The sequence below is a fragment of the Branchiostoma lanceolatum genome, chromosome 1, assembly GCF_035083965.1.
Source record: "Branchiostoma lanceolatum isolate klBraLanc5 chromosome 1, klBraLanc5.hap2, whole genome shotgun sequence".
Lineage (NCBI taxonomy): Eukaryota > Metazoa > Chordata > Leptocardii > Amphioxiformes > Branchiostomatidae > Branchiostoma > Branchiostoma lanceolatum.
Genome location: NC_089722.1, coordinates 35,082,695 through 35,090,108, shown reverse-complemented (window position 1 = coordinate 35,090,108; position 7,414 = coordinate 35,082,695). Strand labels below are relative to the sequence as shown.

Below are 7,414 nucleotides of genomic sequence, written 5' to 3'. Positions count from 1 at the left end.
AGCCAACTTCTAATGCATGGTTATCGAAGCTTTTCAGATAGTGTTCTGAATACGTTAGTCTGTCAAGTGTGCATTTCTAGCGGTATTACTGATGTTGCATCTAGCACATATCCCTAAATACCCCGTTTTCGAAATATCCCGAATTTAAGTACCCCGCAAATTTATGTTACCCAACGTTACACTAATAACTAGTAGGAATGGAATGGGAGCTCTCAGATCAGCTTTTCAAGAAACTACAGGATTTCACTTGCCACATGTACTCTTCCCGACCAGGAACAAGCGATGTCAATGAGCTCAGATACAGGCTGTTCTGTGTGAAGAGAGGCAGCATTGATTCTATTCAACTCCTACCTCATGCTGATTGTCTGTACAAGCATGCAAATAGAGCAAACTATGTGACAGCATAGTTTGCACTGTCATCCCAAGCCCAATCGGATTTGGCTGGTGCCAGGACGGAGCAAAGTTGGCAGTTGACTGGTGAGCCGGCACCTTCAGCTGTGTTAGAACTGCTGTCGTGTTCATGCTCAAAAGCCTGCAAGCTTCCCAAGTGCAGTTGCCTGAAGAACGGCTTGAAGTGTACAGACATGTGCAAGCTACTAGACTTTGACAGTAGACCGGATGATAGCCAAGATGCCACTGAGGATAGTGATGATGATGAAGATGAATAGACGAGGTGAGAATAACATACCAACAGCATTTCGATTGGCTGCTCGTGAGCACTATGCTTTTTTTGCTTTGGTTCTACGCTTTATTCATATTAGTAAATATTTTCCAATCATTCTTTATTGCAGCCTGTGAGGGAGCGCAGCGACCTGGAACTCAACACAGGGAGAAATCGAACGTGGCCAAGTCTTGATGATAACGGGAAATGATGAGCATTCAAGAATGTTTGTTTATTTAATGTGTTGTGATAAGCTGTTACTATAGTGCCGTTTCCATGGCAACCGTCTTAGCCTAACTGTATTTCAGAATGTCTTCAAATATGATTTAGAATGCCTAATGTATCTCAAGCTAAAGTCATGTTAAGAACATTAGCAGAATGGTATCAACCGTCGTATTCAGTACTTGAAACAAATTAAGCAGTTGAAACTGCAAGATAGTTTCCTATTTGTCATGCGCAGTCATAGGTCCTCCGGAATGGGTGATGCGGAAATTGCCGTCTGGAGCCTAATGATTCATATCGGCTGAGGCGAACGCCCCTGAGCGGATATCTATGCCCCCGGAGAAAATGTCCCGGGGTTTGGGTGGGTGGGTCGCTTTAGACTCCATCGGCGGGCGGAGGCCTATAACTAACACCCGTGTGTGGTTACACGCTGCCTTATATAGTGTGAAGGTATCACCTGATTCCTTCTGACCCATGACCGCGCATGACAATTAGTTTCCTATTTGTCATGCGCAGTCATAGGTCCTCCGGAATGGGTGATGCGGAAATTGCCGTCTTCCGCCAACGCTGTATCTGTCAGTCTACCTACCTTTTACTTTCATCACAACGTCACATATATCCCTCAGTACTAACTCTATCTAATGCTAACCTTCTGCAACTGATATCTCATTCCTTCCCCTCACTCATCCTCTATTCTTCGCCCCTTTTGCTCAAAGTGCATATTGCCATCCCCTTTGATAACGACTCGTGTTCAATGTGCCTTAATCTCACTCGAATTACTTAAACAACTTCAGTAATAAGTAAACCTTGATATTGCTTTCTATTTTTCTTCCCATTTCTCCATTATAACATCGAATAAGTCTTAATCCAAATTTGAAGGGAGGGGATACACATTACTGTTTCCCTTAGAAGTGAAAATAAACGATTACTAAAAAATTTTGGCTGATGCATATCGAACGTTGAAACAACTAAATCAAGTTAGTTAACAGATCACTAATTAAACCATACGTATAAACGTGTACACGTACCGACAGCCAAACTAAAACATATATATATATATAAGACAATGCATTAATACGCATATACGTAAACGTACATCAGTACATATGCGTATATTTATTGGTGACAAAATATAGAACACAACAGGCAGACTATAAACAGACTTTAATAAATATGTCCAAGAAGGGACAAACATGATGCGAATTTACAAACTCATCAAATATAATTATATGTTATCAAGCCCTTGAAAAGACTAAACATAAATACCAACACTTGATAAATAACCAGAATACATCTTTTGTTTATTTTCATGTAGCATACTAAAAGCGCTGAAACCTTTTATTTATTCTTGTTAACATAATTCTTTATAAACTTTATTTTCACAATACAGTTGGATAAATGCCGAGAATCAGAGTCTGTGTCGGTTCAATTTATACAACACTCTAAAACCACGTCTTACCAAATAAAATAAGTCATTACAAAATGGCTCAGAATCTGCCCCCACGAATTCCATAGCCTGGCGGTAACTCTTCACCTGGTGAAACGTATTATTAACAACGCTCATTCACAGCTAGTTAAAAACACTAAAACTCCCAAGCGCCGAAAACAAGAAATATCTAACACTCCCTCTTGGTTTAATCCCTTACCGGGAACACATGCACACATTCACAAATACCCCGTTCGACAAAGCGCCGAGTCCGGGAAATATTACATCACTCCCACTTGGCTTAATGCCTTACAGGAACACACGCACACATTAACACATACCCCGCTCGACAAAGCGCCGAGTCCGGGAAATATTACATCACTCCCACTTGGCTTAATGCCTTACTGGACCACATGCAAACATTAACACATACCCCGCTCGACAAAGCGCCGAGTCCGGGAAATATTACATCACTCCCACTTGGCTTAATGCCTTACCGGGAACACGCGTACACATTGACACATACCCCGTTCGACAAAGCGCCGAAACCGGGAAATAATACGACACTCCCCCTTGGCTTAATGCCTTACCGGGAACACATGCACACATTAACACATACCCCGCTCGACAAAGCGCCGAGTCCGGGAAATATTACAACACTCCCACTTGGCTTAATGCCTTACCGGGAACACATGCACAAATTAACATATACACAAAATAACACATACTCACCTGCCGAAACCGGGACACGCAACAGGGAAAATTTCGAAAGGCCGAAGTAAATAAACAACAACCAAAAGAATCACAACGTAAAAGGGGAAAGGCAAAAAACAATCAAATATTTTGTCAAAAACATTAGAGAAGCGTAATCACGACACAAAATAATACAGAGCTCAATAAAAACAAAGATAATTTAGTCAAAAATCATGTGGATCAAAACTATAGAGGGCGGCATGAAACCGTATGGAACTCTGTGGTGAGAATGCGTAAAGTGTGTTCGTGGGACGGTGAAGCTCTGACATGATGCCTGTATGGTCTGGTAGCTGTTGGCAGGATCCCCTGGGTTGCCTGGGTGCATGTCAAGGGAACTGCCGGAGGTAGAACGGGCTCGGGGGATGGTGAAGCTCTGACCAAGGTGCCTGCATAGTCAAAACACGTTGAAGAGAACTGAGGAATGTGTCCCAAAACACAAGGCAACAAGACAAGGAAAAAACAATCTTAAATCCTTGCATGTCCATCCACACTGCCCGGGTTCCCAAGGACCACAACGTGCCGTTTACTGGAACAATCTCGGTACTGGTGTCGCTTGCTGCGCTGAAGTAACCCCTTGCTGGGTTGGACTGGGCACCGCCATCGTCGGGTTCGGGACTACAGCCGGAGCCTGCTGACCAGTAGCAGGGGCTGCCTGGGTCGCAGACGAAGCTGCTAGCTGAGCCGGGACTGGAGTCGATTGGGAGGACGGGCCTGGTACTGCGGTAAGACCTGCATAGTTAAAACACACGTTAAGAACAGGGCATTAAATACAATCCTCTTCTCCTCCTCAACCAACTTTTGCCACCACATCCAAACCAAATACCCTGCCCGGGTTCCACAGGACAAAACGTGCCGATTACGTGAACAATCCCGGGCCATTCAGACGATTTTTTTTTTTTCAACTTTCACCACCACTAATACACGCAGTCAAACTACCAAGCAACCATACACAATCTCACAATCAATCGCGTAACGTCTGAAATAAATTCAACCGAAAACAAACAAAAGAAATCCTAGAGAACAGGAAATGTTTACCGCCCCCTCTACCGGGAAATCGGGAATCTGAATGAGGTCGCACAGCCCCACTGATTGCTGGATGGCCAAGGTGACTCCTCGTTACGGTCCCGCAGCGTGACGACCTGGTCTAACGCCTGAGCTGTCCCTCGCTGGACCAGACCAACTCGTCGCCGCCGTCGGACCCGGGACTGGTGCCTGATGTACCGGAGCCGCTACCTACCTGACTGGAGCCGTTCGAGAGGCCAGGCCTGACATTGCTGTAACTCGCACACAAAGACCTGTATGGTTCAAACACACGTCAATTAAGTACAAAAACACGTAGCAGAAAATAATCCACCACGTTACACTTAGTCCAACACATGTGCTTTCAAACCAATTACCTGAATAAAAAAGACAATAGGAAGGAAAAACAATGGCATTCCCACGTGCAGCCAGGTGTCGCATACCTGTAACCAATGTATGCAGGAGCAGACTACACAAGGAAACAAAACGCACGGAAAACGCAACGAGTGTACGAAGAAATGGGACAAGTCCTGGCCTCGTGGCAGCAGCTTCCCAAAGTTTAACCTGCTAAGTTCCTAAAATATCTGCAAACAAACGTAGGTTAAACGTACCCTGCTGTCCAAACAAATCAACGAGTGTCTAAAAGTAAGCGGCGCCTACTAAAACAGGAACGTAAATTAATTAGGTCACACATGTAGGCACACTTGGCCGCGTGCCAGCGTGGCTGGAAGAGAACAAAGGACAAAGGAAATGACCAAATAGCACGAGAATACAACTCCGGCTATCTCTAGTCAAGCAAAAAATCTTGCGCAACTGTTAAACAACAAATACACAACACAAAGACTGGAGTCACTCGAACACAGCCTTTCAAAAATAAGATATTGCAACATGTGGCCAAGCCAAAAAATTCGACACAACGTTAACTACAAAGTAAATGCTAAAACTTTCACCCCTACCAGTTCAAATAACCACTAACAAACCTATCCTCTCCCTTCGAAAAGAAGGGACAACCGAGAGAAAACTGCCGTACAGACGTGCCCGAACGCATTCGCGGCTTGCAGACAATTTTCCTCGGCTTCGCTTGCTGGACATTTTCTCCGGGTGGTTGATCTCGTAGACGAAGAGCTAGGGACTCCGTCGGCGGGCGGAGGCCTATAACTAACACCCGTGTGTGGTTACACGCTGCCTTATATAGTGTGAAGGTATCACCTGATTCCTTCTGACCCATGACCGCGCATGACAATTAGCAGATCCAAGATGGCTGCCAAAATGGCGCATGTCACCTGATTTCTTAGGTAAAATAACTACTTATTTCTTACCTAGCTAAAATATTTTCTAAGAGCCATATGGATAATTAAGTGTCATTGGTCAAGTCTTGATGATGCCTGGAATTCATAAGCATCCAAAATGGCTTGTTTAATAGCGTTCCTGTGAGAAAATTGTATTTTTCACCGTTTCCATGGCAATCGTTATAGAAATCTGCGTAACTATTTCAAAATGTTTTCAAATGTACTTAACAGGTCTTTGTATGATATAAACGTATAGAAAAACCCACGAAATATGGCTGATATGCATTAAAACCATATTGAATAACCTGAATATAGACGTTTTTTGTCCGTCCTATGGCTTTGAGTGACGTCACTATATCACGTGATAATTCCTATAAAGCTGGACATTTGACATCGTTATCATGCATAATGATAAAGTAGAGGAATCAACCTTTTCAAAAAAGTAAGTCTCCCTTTGTCTCTCTGTTTGGTACCAAATTGCTGTACAAATGATCCAATACCTGCCGGTGTAAAGGCGCAATACCGCCAATATGTTTAAAACTGTTTTGAGTAACAAAAGAAGGCGGTCTTCATTGGCAGTCGTTGATCACGGGGCGTGTCGGCACCATTAAGAGACGCACGCCTACCAAAGGCGGCATTACACTTTGGTAGACTGCATGCTGTACTCAATAAAGATTGATCTACCTGTACACTGTCTTATTACTGTGAATGCATGTAAGTTCGTGGGGATTTGATTTCGCGTTAAGGATGACACGGGGTGTTGTCGGTGGTTTGAGGTTCGCGGCAGCGCTATTATCACATACTGCTGCAATAATAAAAGACCGACGTCTTTACGTGCGTCTAGTCGGAAACCACACAGCGACTCGGCAAGGGCTACAGACGCGTAGGCGGACATAGCAGTCGCTTTTGGCGGTGCGGTGCTGTGATCATCTGTCACATTCGTTTATGGTAGAGCTGAATCCGCGTACGGTAGAAACTTTCTGCATTCACCGGAACGAGGTAAACGCGGGTTCGGCTCTGCTATAAGGAGAATGATCTGTACCTGATCTAAGTCATCTAACCATATCTACCCACTGCACTGGATACATTGTACAATTCACTACCATGGTGTCGACAGTCAAATCTGTCCAGACATGAAAGGGGGCACTGCTCTGGGCTCACCAGTAATCAGTAAGCAAGTTTTAGTTTCAATTCCTAGTTTCATGGCGGTACATGATTTACGTAAATCGACAACTGTACTCTACGTAATGTAACACAGAAACTGTTATCCCATGACGATGTTTCAGAATGCTTCCCCTGTAACATTACGTGTGTTGTAAATTAATGCGGTAGATCGCATGGAAAAATGAAAGAATGCAAAATCAAAACAGGTTCGTAGTCATTTCTTTATTTTCAGCAAAGGGTCATGTTTGAGGGAAGCTCGTGTTCAAACATACAAGTCTGTTTTCCGTAATAAAAGCTTTGAGATGCTCACCGTTTCTGTTTGTAGTTTCATGAAAGCTGTACTTGTTACTTTCGTCCTTTCTAATGTGAGCATACATGTAACCACAAATTAACAGTACATTGTGTCTTGATACCTCACGAACAAGTAATGACAGATCGTCATAGAAAGTGAGCTCATCTGTCTTCACTTACATCAGTTGGACTATAACAGGATTTCCATTGAAAGTAGCAGTTGATATTCTTGGTTGAATCTTTTCAATACTGTTTAAGGCATTTATCGCACGAGGGCTCAGCAACATTCCTATCCCTTCTATGACTGCATTTTGCCAGGCTGATGCAGATATAAACATCCATCCATTTCCTATCTCGTGGTACTTTAAATCCATCTCTGTGTGTAGGAGGCGATGTTCTTGTACACACACTGTATCTATGCTGTATTCATGGGCAGAAGCAACAAGTTCAGGTAATTGTTGAATAGATATTAGGGTGCGAACATTGAAGGTTGAGATTGTAACATTTCTCTTGCACTTTAGCAATCGTGATGTCGAGTGTGGCATTTTAAGATCAGTATCTGTTGTCACCATTTCAGTGTATTGTGCT

General features: G+C 43.4%; 1 long non-coding RNA gene across 1 annotated transcript; it reads right to left on the bottom strand.

Annotated features, from left to right (window-relative positions):
• Nucleotides 1-1,970: 1,970 nt before the first annotated feature.
• LOC136427631 (uncharacterized) lies at nt 1,971-5,326 on the bottom strand. The gene is made up of 2 exons (XR_010754483.1): nt 4,098-5,326; nt 1,971-3,791 (listed from the first exon to the last, which is right to left on the bottom strand). It is a non-coding gene; the product is annotated as an uncharacterized lncRNA (long non-coding RNA).
• Between the last annotated feature and the right edge of the window lie 2,088 nt (nt 5,327-7,414).